The 13,674-nt window shown below is 44.8% G+C and overlaps 1 protein-coding gene across 1 annotated transcript in view; it reads right to left on the bottom strand.

The window, feature by feature from the left end:
• Positions 1-13,674, bottom strand: part of CDYL2 (chromodomain Y like 2) — a 153,391-nt gene that overhangs the window by 121,228 nt on the left and 18,489 nt on the right. The gene's annotated exons all lie outside the window — the stretch shown is intronic.

Here is a 13,674-nt window from a genome sequence, read left to right as displayed (position 1 = left end):
GAGCCAAGTCCTGCTGTCTGTCAAGGGACGCAGCAGCAGGATACGGGAGCATACCCGCACGGGTGCCCCGAGGGAGGGCATTTGAGAAGAGGAGAAGCGTCGCTGAGGGGCCCCATAAGAGGAGGATCAGGGCCACTCTGTGCAAAACCAACTGCACAGAGGAGAGAAGTATTTTTTTTTTTAAATGAAGGTTTAGTTATCCTTTAAGTGCTGGGGGCTCACTGTAAGGGTTAATTGCTCGTAATGTCTAAAGAATTTCAGAACAGGTTGTCACGGCTTGTAGTTCAGTTGCTATAGCAGAAGATAGGCTCTCACCGCCCAGCAGGACAGGTATACAAACAGGTCACGCTGACAGATAACACAGGCTCACCCGAGATGTGGGGTCTAGGTACTAACTGGTATTTACCAGAACTCCCGATGGCGGAGATGGGTTTTGCTGTCTGTTAGTATCAGGTCCTGGTCCTCAGGATCACCCCACCAGGAGGTGAACAAGCCGGGATCCAGTAGCAGATATAGCAGTTACCTTATTTTCCAGTGTATAAGGTGACCGGGCGTATAAGACGACCCCTATATTTAGTGTTTTTCAACAGGTTTTGCCTATACTCACTGTATAAGACGGCCCCCCTTCCGAGGCTTCATATTTCCTATATACCCTTCTTGCTGGAGCCATACCGCGCTGAGCCAATCATGGAAAACTATGTATTCTATTAATCAATACAAAGCCTGCTCAGATTGGCAGAGGCAGTAAACATCAGCCTGCGCCTCTCTGACACCATGCCAAGAGAGTCTGTTACTCCAATCTGAGCAGGCTCTGTATTCATTAATGGAATACATTGCTTGCCAGGATTGGCTCAGCGGTGTATACTGTATGCCGAAGCTACATACAGTATTACTGTACATCCGGTGGGCTGACATACAGCGGGCTGCATTTTATACCCGGTGCATATATTTGGTCAGTTTTAAAAGTTGTAAAAGGACGTCTTATACGCCGGCACATACGGTAAGGATCAAGCAGAAGTGTAGTCAGCAAACAAGCCAAAAGGTAACACGTTGTTACAGGTTGGGATAAAGCAGAAGCATAGTCGAGGAATAAACCAAAGGTTGGTAACAAGTGGTAGCGAAGATATGGACGGCAACAGGAGTGACAAGAGCGAGATATTGGCTGGAAAGAGGACAATATTCTGGCAAACAGGAAGTGCAGAAACATGGCTTAAAACAGGAAGTTCATGAGAGGAGCAAAGGGTTCAACGTTCAAAAGAAACAGGATTCAAGGCAGGATCGTTTTAGAAATTGTCCAAGGAGCTGTCCAGCATCTCAGGTGACTCAGCACCTGAAACACAGCAGAGGTCCCAGGTTAAGGTCCAGGCAGTACTACTTACTTGGCAAGTACAGTGGTATAGTGGTTAGCACTCTCACCTAGCAGTAAGAAGGGTCGCTGGTTCAAATCCCAACCATGACACTACCTGCCTGGAGTTTGCATGTTCTCCCTGTGCCTGCATGGGTTTCCTCCGGGTGCTCCGGTTTCCTCCCACAATCCAAAGACATGCAGGTAGGTTAATTGGCTTCTGTCCAAAATTGGCCCTAGTATATGAATTGGGACCTAGGATAGTGGGCTCCTTGAGGGTAGGGACTGATGTGAGTGTGCAATGTACAGGGATAGGGACAATTGTAGACACTCACTCAGGTTGAACTGGATGGACTGGTGTCTTTATTCAACCTTACTAACTATGAAACTTGCCCCCTCGCACCAGCGCTCCTACTCCACTTGGAGCCTGGGTGTCATCACATACAATACATGGACATTAACCCCATACTGAACGTTTTGGCAGCTGGAGTGCAGCCAGAGCCAGTCGATGAATGATGGGTGGGTGGGGGGGGGGGGGATGGTCACAATGCTGGCGGGACCCTGCTGAAGCAAAGAACAAGGTAAGCATTTTCTCTTTAGTCCTCTGCCCCTAGGCATGACAACCAATTAACCCTTGGGAGTATGGGGTAGGAACCCCACTGCCAGGGTGGATTATTTTTTCATTTTCATGGAGTTGGGCTTTTAAGAACCTGCAAGTACAGAACAATACTTGTTGGAACTGCCAGAAAAGCACTTAACTCCTGTTGTGGACTGACATTACAGCATTTTTTAGGGCCGAGTGGAGTCAGCCCTGCCCACGTCTTTTCCTAAACTACTCAAACCCACCCACTCTACAATCTGTACAGCATAAAGAATAATCATTCTACAGTCCAGAAAGATAAGACCTAGGAGGGCTAATAAACTACTACTTGAAAAGATAACAAAATGTTTTAAAATTGTAGATTTACATAAACCAAAAGGGAGAAAATAAACAGAGTTCAATGGCTGGGTTGACATACACTTTAAGTGGTGGTAGTTGTCAAAGAATATTATAGATTTAATGTATGGAATGGAGAACGGCTGTAAAAGATGAGTCAGGTAATAATTGTAAATTTATCACAAGTAGAATACACAGATGAGGCACATGAGTAGGAACTCAACTATAAATGAAAAGGATTTACTGAAGCAATAACAGCTGCAATAGAATACATTATTCCAGAATATTATATGTTGTAGAAGGGGGAGATGGGGAACGCTCAGGTTTAGGTGAAGAGGAAAGCAATGGATACATGACACTTTGAAAAATGTTCACATAAAGACAGTGGAGGAAAGTTTCCACAGAGACAAGAAGTATGATTAGGAAAGGAAAATACTGCTGCGGGAAAGATCCTAGATGGCAGAATAAGGACAGGAGTGGAAACTATAAAAAGTCTCTATTACATTTAAAAAAAATATAAAAGTTGTGAATTTGAAAAAACTCTGTAGAAATATATGGAATGTTTTCATGGAGCACCAGGATGGAAAGCATTAGCAATGGAAATGAAATATCTGGGAATGGTAAAGGAAGAACTGTATAAAGGAGTACCAGGGCAAGAAAACCCTCTGGGAACCTTTTAGAATTACCTAATTTTCTGCACAAATGGTTCACAAAACATTCAGGTCGGTCATAAGAATAGATAAAAAAAAAAAGATTACGTTCAACTAAGATCCAAACATTTTTCTATTAATCTGTTTACACATTCACACTCCAGGCTGCAAAAATGTTTGAGGGGAAAAAAAAAAAATTCTGCTCCTTCAATTTTTTTTTCATCCTTTTTTTCTTGAAATGTCTCAATTTTGGTTTAAAACAAATGCCAAATTTGACTTACTAACCATTAAACAACTGAAAGAACATTTTTCTAATTTTTACTAGTGTATGGCCAGCTTTAGAGTACGATTCATTCATCATCAATCCTTTGTGTAAGCTTTATGCCGCGTACACACGATCAAACAATCCGGTGGAAAAGTCCGGCAAACTCAAGTCCGCCAAACAATCCCCCCGTGTGTAGCCTCCGGCATACTTTTTTGACCCGAAAGTACGGCGGACTTAGAATCCCGTGTTGCACTCCAATCTTCCTGGCGGACTCGCATTTCGGCGGACAATCCAGCCGTGTGTATGCCAGTCTGCCGTACTTTTGAAATGAGCGGACTTTTTCCGCCCGGAGAAAAGTCCGCTCATTTCGAGCGGGTCTCCAGGTAGGCGGGGCCCGCGAAGGAGACGTCGCTGGCCCCGCCGCCTGGTATGGACTTAAAGAGGAACCCCAACGCCGAAAAAATATTTTTTCGGCGTGAGGGTCCCCCCCAAGTCCACAACAGACCCTTGTCCGAGCACGCTATCCGGCCGGCCAGGAAAGGGGGGGGCGAGCGAGCCCCCCCCTCCTGAGCCGTAACCAGGCTGCGTGCCCTCAACACGGGGGGTGCCGCGCGGCCCCCCCACCCCAAAGCACCTTGTCCCCATGTTGATGAGGACAAGGGCCTCTTCCCGACAACCCTGGCCGTTGGTTGTCGGGGTCTGCAGGCAGGGGGCTTATCGGAATCCGGGAGCCCCCTTTAATAAGGGGGCCCCCGGACACCGGCCCCCCACCCTATGTGAATGAGTATGGGGTACAATGTACCCCTACCCATTCACCTGTAAAATAAAAGTACAAAAAAAACACAACACACGAGATAAAATACTTTATTGCACAGCTCCGGGGGTCTTCCGTCTTCGGGGGTCTTCTCGCCGGACTCCTCCGCTATCTTCTTGTAGCTCTTTTGCTAGCGGAGGAGTCCGGCTTTCTTCCTCGTCGCCGGCCTCTTCTTCCGACTTCGGGGGTCTTGTCCCCCTCTTCGGTTCTTCTGCCGGGCCACCGCGCCTTCTTATAGCTCTTTTACAGGTGGTGGCCCGGTCTTCTGTCGCCGCCGCCGCCTTCCGTTCTTCTTCTTCTTCTTCTTCTTTGTTGACTCGACGATCTCTCCGGCCGCAATGCCAGGGACGCGCTGCCACTTATATAGGGACAAGGGGCGGTGTCACATGGTGACCCCGCCCCCTTACGATGTCGCAGTCCCGGAGGATGCTGGGACTGTCGCCATGTAACATCAACTCATGTGACCAACCCATGTGACACCGCCCCTTGTCCCTATATAAGTGGCAGCGCAGCGCGTCCCTGGCATTGCAGCCGGATAGATCGTCGAGTCAACATCTCCTGGAGAAGGAGGAGAAGGAGGAGAAGGAGAAGGAGAAGGAGAAGGAGAAGGAGAAGGAGAAGAAGAAGAAGAAGAAGAAGAAGAACGGAAGGCGGCGGCGGCGCCTGTAAAAGAGCTAGAAGAAGGCGCGGTGGCCCGGCAGAAGAACCGAAGAGGGGGACAAGACCCCCGAAGTCGGAAGAAGAGGCCGCGGCGACGAGGAAGAATGCCGGGCTCCTCCGCTAGTAAAAGAGCTACAAGAAGATAGCGGAGGAGTTCGGCGAGAAGACCCCCGAAGACGGAAGACCCCCGGAGCTGTGCAATAAATTATTTTATCTCGTGTGTTGTGTTTTTTTTGTACTTTATTTTACAGGTGAAAGGGTAGGGGTACATTGTACCCCATACTCATTCACATAGGGTGGAGGGGCCGGTATCCGGGGGCTCCCTTATTAAAGGGGGCTCCCGGATTCCGATAAGCCCCCCGCCCGCAGACCAACGGCCAGGGTTGTCGGGAAGAGGCCCTTGTCCTCATCAACATGGGGACAAGGTGCTTTGGGGTGGGGGGGGCGCTCGGCCCCCCCTTCCCCAAGGCACCCCCCCATGTTGAGGGCACGCGGCCTGGTTACGGCTCAGGAGGGGGGGGGCGCTCACTCGCCCCCCCCCTTTCCTGGCCGGCCGGGTAGCGTGCTCGGACAAGGGTCTGTTGTGGACTTGGGGGGGACCCCCACGCCGATTTTTTTCGGCGTTGGGGTTCCCCTTTAAGTCCATACCAGGCGGCGGGGCCAGCGACGTCTCCTTCGTGGGCCCCGCCTATCTGGAGACCCGCTCGTAATGAGCGGACTTTTCTCCGCGTGTGTGGGCGAGTCCGTTCATTTCAAAAGTAGGGCGGATAGTACGCCGTATTAGTCCGCTGAAAAAGTGCCGTGTGTGGGCAAGTAGCCCGTTCGGAAAGTCCGATGGACAGTCTGGCGGGAAGTCCACCAGACTAAGTATGTCGGACATACCGCTACGTGTGTACGCGGCTTTAGAGGACTTAGGCCGCGTACACACGATCGAATTGTCCGGCGGAATTGGTCCGGCAAACAATCCAATTTCTAATGCGATGACGTACAGCACGTACGACGGGACTAGAAAAAGGAAGTTCAATAGCCAGTAGCCAATAGCTTCCTTCTCGTACTTGCTTCAGAGAATGTGTCATTCTTAGTCCGCCGGACTAGCACACTCACGAACGGATTGTCCGCTGAAAGCCAAATCCGGCAGACAAATTTTGAGTCAAAACTACTTTCTAAGTCCACCAGACTTTACGATGAAAAAAGTCCGCTGGAGCCCACGCACGATCAAATTTTCCGCCGACTGTGGTCCGGCGGACCTAGTCCACCGGACAATTCGATCGTGTGTACGTGGCATTACTGTTTCCCTGGAATTCTGTAAAATGGTTTAAATGCATGTGTCACTCTATGATGGCAAATTCTGCAGGTAGCAATTTGGGCCAAACCATAATGATTGTTCCACCATCATTTTGAGACTTATTTATTACAGGTACTTAATGTATATAGTGCCGCAAATCTATGTATCTACGTCACACACGCACATGCAGTATATACACATACACCGGCCTCTTTATTACGTACACCTGTTCAATTGCTTTGCAACACAAATTGCTAATCAGCCAATCACATGGCAGCAACTCAATGCATTTAGGAATCTAGACATGGTTTGACGTTCAAACCGAGCATCAGAATGGTAAAGGAAGGGGATTTAAGTGACTTTGAACATGGCTTGGTTATTGGTGCCAGATGGGCTGGTCTGAGTATTTCAAAGACTACTGATCTACTGGGATGTCCATGCACAACCATCTCTAGGATTTACAGAGAAAAGTCTGAAAAAAAAGAGAAAATATCCAGTGAGCAGCAGTTGTGTGGAGGAAAATGCCTCGTAGAGGTCAGAGGAGAATGGGCAGACTGGTTCAAGATGGTAAAAAGGCAACAGTAAACTCAAATAACCACTCATTACAACAAAGACATGCAGAATAACATCTCTGAATGCACAACACATCGAACCTTGAAGCAGATGGACTACAGAAGAAGACCACACCGGGTGCAACTCCCGTCAGCTGGGAACAGAAAACCGAGGCTACAATTTGCACAGGCTCAACTAAATTAGACAATAGAAGATTGGAAAAACGGTGCCTGGTCTGACGAGCCTAGATTTCAGCTGCAACATTTAGATGGTAGGGTGAGAATTTGGTGTAAACAACAAGAAAGCATGGATCCATCCTGCCTTGTAACAAATATAGGTGTAGACAGAAAAGATATTCTCCTGCGCTCGTGCTGGTGGTTTTAGTACCAAGTGGTAGTATTTTCAAATAATATAATATATTATGTGAAGAGAACATGCCTGTGCCGCTGCCTGGACTGACTGGGGGAAGTCTGGAAAAGCTGAGTGATAAGGGAGAAAGGAGGCGCGTGACCTAACGCATGAATCAAGTTGATAAATAAAGTTTATTCTAAACAAATGAATACAATGAAAATTACGTGTTCATAAAACAGGTTACAATATTCTCGTTTGATAAAACAGTGGAAATTATTATAAAAACCATGCAAGGGTATAGGCTGAATCAATGTCCAACATGTTTCGAGGGGATTCCTCTTCATCAGAGCCTTGGAAGACCGAAAATGGTCTGTATCATGTGGTGGGTTTATATAGAGAGTGATGACTGTGTGGGAGATGTGTCACATAACAAATGGTTTATTTCTACATGTGAATTCTCCTCTGTTCTGGTGTTCCCATCCACATCACAACGCTCTGAACACCGGCTGGTGAAGGAGTTGCAGCTTGTGCAAAGTGACTACAGGTCTGAATTGATCGTTGGCTGACCCTGCAATCCCCCTGCCAGAGTACTGTATATGACCCTGTGATGGTCTCCAGCCAGCAGGTTCAGGGTTCAGGCAGGTGGTGTAATGGTGTGGGGGATATTTTCTTGGCACACTTTGGGCCCCTTAGTACCTTGTTTAACCACTAGAGATCCGCGCTATAGCTGAATGACGGGTACAGCGCGGACCTACTTTGCCGGGACTACGTCTATTGACGTCGTCCCGTGCACGAGCGGCCTGCGCGCCCCATGATCAGCGAGTCTATGAGACTCGCCTGATCACGGATCGAAGCAAGGGGTCGATATCCCGACCCCTTACCACGTGATCAGCTGTCCGCAATGACAGCTGATCATGTGATACAACGGAGCCGGTAATCGGCTATTTTTCCTCCTCGCGCTGACAGCGAAAGGAGAAAAAAAATAGAGCCGATCACCAGCGGCCGTGATCGGGACATCAGTCCCAATCACAGCCAGCTTACCAGTGCCCACCTGCCCCCTGCCAGTGCCACCTCAGTAATTAAAAAGTGCCCCCCATCAGTGCCCACAGTGCCACCCATCAGTGCCCACAATCTGCCTCAACGGTGCTGCACCCCAGTGCCACATATCCGTGCCCATCAGTGTCATCTACCAGTGCCCATCAGTGCCGCCCATCAGTGCCCCCCTATCAGAGCCACCTATCAGAGCCACCTATCAGAGCCACCTATCAGAGCCACCTATCAGAGCCACCTATCAGAGCCACCTATCAGAGCCACCTATCAGAGCCACCTATCAGAGCCACCTATCAGAGCCACCTATCAGAGCCACCTATCAGTGCCCATCAGTCCCATCTATCAGTGGTACCTATCAGTGCCCCTTAGTGCCACCCATCCGTGCCACCCATCTGTGCCATCTTATCTGTGCCTATCGGTGCCGCCTTAACTATGCCCACCAGTGCAGCCTATCAGTGCCCATCAGTGCAGCCTATCAGTGCCCACCAGTGCAGCCTATCAGTGCAGCCTATCAGTGCCCACCAGTGCAGCCTATCAGTGCCCACCAGCGCCACCTCATCAGCGCACTTCAATGAAGGAGAAAAATGACCTGTTTGCAAAATTTTATAACAAACTATTAAACACGATTTTTTTTTTTTGCATATTTTTTTGTTTGTTTAGCAAAAAATAAAACTCCCAGCTGTAATTAAATACCACCAAAAGAAAGCTCTATTTGTGGAAAAAAATTATAAAAATTTCATTTGGGTACAGTGTTGTATGGCCGCGCAATTGTCATTCAAAGTGCATCAGTGCTGAAAGCTGAAAATTGGTCTGGGCAGGAGGGGGGTTGAAGTGCCCAGTAAGCAAGTGGTTAAACACCACTGCCTGAGTATTGTTGCAGACTATGTCCATCCTTTATGATTACCGTGTACCCATCTTCTGATGGCTACTTCCAGCAGAATGTCACAAAGCTCAAATTATCTCAAACTGTTTTTTTGAGGTGGGAGAGTCTGTCCATAGGACAACAATCAGTCGTACACTGCACAAATCTGGCCTTTATGGAAGAGTGGCAAGAAGAAAGCCATTTCTCAAAGATATCCATAAAAAGTCTCGTCTAAAGTTTGCCACAAGCCACCTGGGAGACACACCAAACATGTGGAAGAAGGTGCTCTTATCAGATGAAACCAAAATCAAACTTTTTGCCCACAATGCAAAACGATATGTTTGGCGTAAAAGCAACACAGCTCATCACCCTCAACACACCATCCCCACTGTCAAACATGGTGGTGGCAGCATCATGGTTTGGGCCTGCTTTTCTTCAGCAGGGACAGGGAAGATGGTTAAAATTGAGGGGAAGATGGATGCAGCTAAATACAGGACCATTCTGGATGAAAACCTGTTGGAGTCTGCAAAAGACCTGAAACTGGGACGGAGATTTATCTTCCAACAAGACAATGATCCCAAACATACAGCAAAATCTACAAAGGAATGGTTCACAAATAAACGTATCCAGGTGTTAGAATGGCCAAGTCAAAGTCCAGACCTGAATCCAATCGAGAATCTGTGGAAAGAGCTGAAAACTGCTGTTCACAAACGCTCTCCATCCAACCTCACTGAGCTCGAGCTGTTTTGCAAGGAAGAATTGGCAAGAATTTCAGTCTCTCAATGTGCAAAACTGATAGAGACATACCCCAAGCGACTTGCAGCTGTAAATCGCAGCAAAAGGTGGCTCTACAAAGTATTAACGCAAGGGGGCCGAATAATTTTGCACGCACCACTTTTCAGTTTTTTATTTGTTAAAAAAGTTTCAAAAATCCAATAGATTTTGTTCCACTTCACAATTGTGTCCCACTTGTTGATGATTCTTCACAAAAAATTAAAATTTTATATCTTTATGTTTGAAGCCTGAAATGTGGCAAAAGGTTGAAAAGTTCAAGGGGGCCGAATACTTTTGCAAGGCACTGTATATATACACACAGAAAAGTATATCATGAGAAAACTTCAAGAACAAACCTAAAATATTCTTTAACTTTATGTTAAAAATTGCTGGAAATTTGTAGCTTAAAATTTGTGTAGTTTTTATATCCAAAAACATCTAAAATTGTGCAAAATGTGCAGTGACAACATTGAATGAACAAGAATGTCAGTTATAGATCAGATATTCCAATCTTGCAGTTTTTAAAGACAGGAAAAGGATGCAAGTCATTTGAGTTCATTAGTGTATCTGATCTAAATAGAAAGCCAAGATGGCTACGAATTAGAGGAATTCTTTCAATTTCCTGTGTTTTCGTTCATATCTCCATGTTCCACGATATACTGTATACCCAAAACTCAGCATTACCAAGTTGTCCAAAGAATAAAACAAGTATGACTATTTTTTCCAAAATTATCCTCTTTATGGAGCTACTTTCTTTTCTTCGACCCAACTTCTGTTTAACAAGCCCAGAAATATTTCTCCTACAATTCACTGATCTTTTAAACTGGCCATACATTATAAAATTTCCTTATTCAATTTCTTTTGGATTTACCTTCAACTATGCAGTGCAAGGGCCTGTCAGATTGCATACACATTGGAAGCGTTTAGGTTTGACCTTCTAGTATATGGTTTTGGTAACTGTAACGCAAAATTGTACAAGAAAATTGTATAATGTATTGTCAGCCTTAACCGCTTACCGATCAGCCACCATCATTATACTGTGGCAGGTCGGTCTTTGAATAGGAGATAGCGGGGCGTTCGCACGCCGCGGGAGCATGCCCGAGGGTCCGGCGGACTCGATGTCCACCGATGACCCACGACCGCGTTGTACAGAGGCAGAACGGAGAACTGCCTTTGTAAACAAGGCGATTCCCTGTTATGCCATAAGAAATGTCAGATCTTCTGCTCCTAGTGATCGGGAACAGTGTTCTCCGTCATGTCCCTGGTAGCCCACCCCCCCTACAGTTAGAACACACCCAGGGAACACATTTAACCCCCTAGTGTTAAGCCCTTCCCTGCCAGTGTCATTTCTACATTGATCGGTGCATATTTATAGCACTGATCAATGTAATAATGTCACTGGTCCCCAAAAAGTGTCATTTGGGGTCAGAGTTATCTGCCGCAATCCTGCTAAAAATCGCATATCGCTGTCATTACCAGTAAAAACAATAACAAAATAAATAAAAGTCCCTAAATCTATCCCATAGTTTCTAGACGCGATACCTTTTGCACAAACCAATCAATATACGCTTAGTGTGATTTTCCAAAAAATACGTAGAAGAAAATATATTGGCCATAAACGGATACATTTTTTTTTTTTTTTTTTTTTTGGGGATACGGGTTATGGCAGGAAGTAAAAAAAATTATAATTATTTTTTTAAATTGTTGGTCTTTTTTGTTTATAGCGCAAAAAAATAAAAACCATAGAGGTGATCAAATACCACCAAAAGAAAGCTCTGTTTGTAGGGAAAAAACAAAAAGGCTGCAATTTTGTTTGGGTTTAGCGTTGCACAATTGTCAGTTAATGGAACGCAGTGCCGCATTTCGCAACAAATGGCCTGGTCATTAAGGAGGCAAATCCTTCTGGGGCTGAAGTGGTTAAACAGCATCACCCATCTAAATATACAAAAATGTCTTAATTACAGACTTGACCACTTCAATACTGTACACTTTTACCCCCTTCCTGTTCAGGCCAATTTCACCTTTTAGAGTTGCTGCACTTTGAATGACAATTGCGCGTCATGCAACACTGTATCCAAACTAAATTTTTATAATTTTGTTCACACAAATAGAGCTTTCTTTTGGTGGTATTTAATCACTATTGGGTTTTTTATTTTTGCTAAACAAAAAAAAAAAATGCATTTTTCTTTGTTTCTGTTATAACATTTTGCAAACAAATAATTGTTCTTCATAAATTTAGCCCAAAATTTATTTTGCTACATTACTTTGGTGAAAATAACACAAATCAGGAGTATATTTTTTTTAGTTTGCAGGAAGGCTATACAGTCCACAAACTATGACATATATCTGAAAATTGATCATCTAATTTCTTGATGCCCTAAAATGATGCCCTTAAATGCCAGGACAGTAGAAATATCCCAACTTAAACAACTAACAGCAGCTGAACACCATAACCCAGATACTGGGCATTTCTATGGACATTTATTTATGATTTATGGACTCACATATCAATTAATTTTTATTATTTATTTTTTTATTGCACATTTACATGTTAATATTGATTTCGTTTGAATGCCACTTTATTTTGGTTTTGGATTGTCACCATTTTTGCACGTTTCACTTGTGCGATTATTTAATCATTATTTATTGAACAAGCGCTGCACTTTATTTTTCTTCTTTGTATTATAAATTAAAAGACGAACAAAGGTTTGCAGTCCAAGGACCACGGCTATGGAACGCTCTACCCACGGACATCCACTCAGAAGAAAACCATCTGGCCTTCAGGAAGAAGCTCAAGACCCATCTCTTCTAAAGACCCAGATGGTCACTGGCGGCAAAAGCTCCTTGTAGCGCTATACAAGTTATTCATTCATTCATTGCAGGTTTTTTGAAGATGTCATTTTTTGTCATAATTTTTTGGAAAATGAAGAAATAATCATGATCAGGGACACAGTACTGAAAAAAATAAGTTATATTTTTTTTTAAACAAGCTGACCAGAGTAATATAATAATATTACCATAGTAACATTGTACTACTCTAGGTGAGTGATCAGGGGATTTTTTTTTTTTTTTTTTTTTTTTACACACATTATATTTGCTTATAGCAGTAAATTACATGGCTCTAAGCCAGAATTTTGCTAAATAAAACAAAATCAGTTTGTTTTGTTGCGATTAGTCAAAGCTAATCACATGCTAAAGATGGGCTGTGATTGGCCCCATCTGTACCATGTGATCAAATTGACCAATCACATCCAGTAACACAATTGTACACAATGGATGGCATAAAAGGAGGCAATCCATTGTGTACAACTGTCATGTGACCTGCTGTGATTGGTAACGGCGGTCATATAGTAACGACAGCGAGATGGTACACTGATCAGTCATCAGCTGTGTCCCATGGACACAGCCAGTAACAGATTGCGCCATTGCACGGCCCCGCAATAAGTGCTTCCTGAACGTCATATGAAGGATGGGAAAGCTACTGCCCGGCCCTCAATTGACTATAGGCTGGGTGGGAAGTGGTTAACTGACCATGTGAAAATATAGGATTTTTAAAACAGCTTACCTGTAAAATCCTTTTCTTTGAAGTACATCACGGGACACAGAGCCATAGTAGTTACTATGTGTGTTATAGGCCACCTTCAGGTGATGGACACTGACACCCAGTTTTGTAGCAAAGCAATACACATGTATACCAAAAAGAAGGGAGGGACCTCTGTGTCCCATGATGTACTTCAAAGAACAGGATTTTACAGGTAAGCTGTTTTAAAAATCCTATTTTCTTATCGTACATCACGGGACACAGAGCCAGAGTAATTACAATGTGGGATGTCCCATAGCAATGCCAACTGAAGGGAGGGAGACACAACAAAAGTAGGGCACTAACAGATTAGAGGACTTATACTGCAGCCTGCTCCCAAAGGAGATATCCTCATGACCTTTTACATCCACTTGATAGAATATGGTAAATGTATGGACTGAAGACCAAGTTGCAGCTTTGCAGATTTGAGCCATGGAGGCTTGGTGATGCACTGCCCAGGCAGTACTAATAGCTCTAGTGGAGTGTGCTTTAATATGAAAAGGTGGAATTTTCCAATTTAAACCATAAGCTTGAACAATCAATCACTTG

The sequence above is a fragment of the Lithobates pipiens genome, unplaced genomic scaffold (genome assembly GCF_037356315.1).
Source record: "Lithobates pipiens isolate NorthernLeopardFrog02 unplaced genomic scaffold, aLitPip1_a1.2 Scaffold_10, whole genome shotgun sequence".
NCBI lineage: Eukaryota > Metazoa > Chordata > Amphibia > Anura > Ranidae > Lithobates > Lithobates pipiens.
The sequence above is the reverse complement of the archived record's forward strand: the minus strand, read 5'-3'. Positions and strand labels throughout refer to the sequence as shown.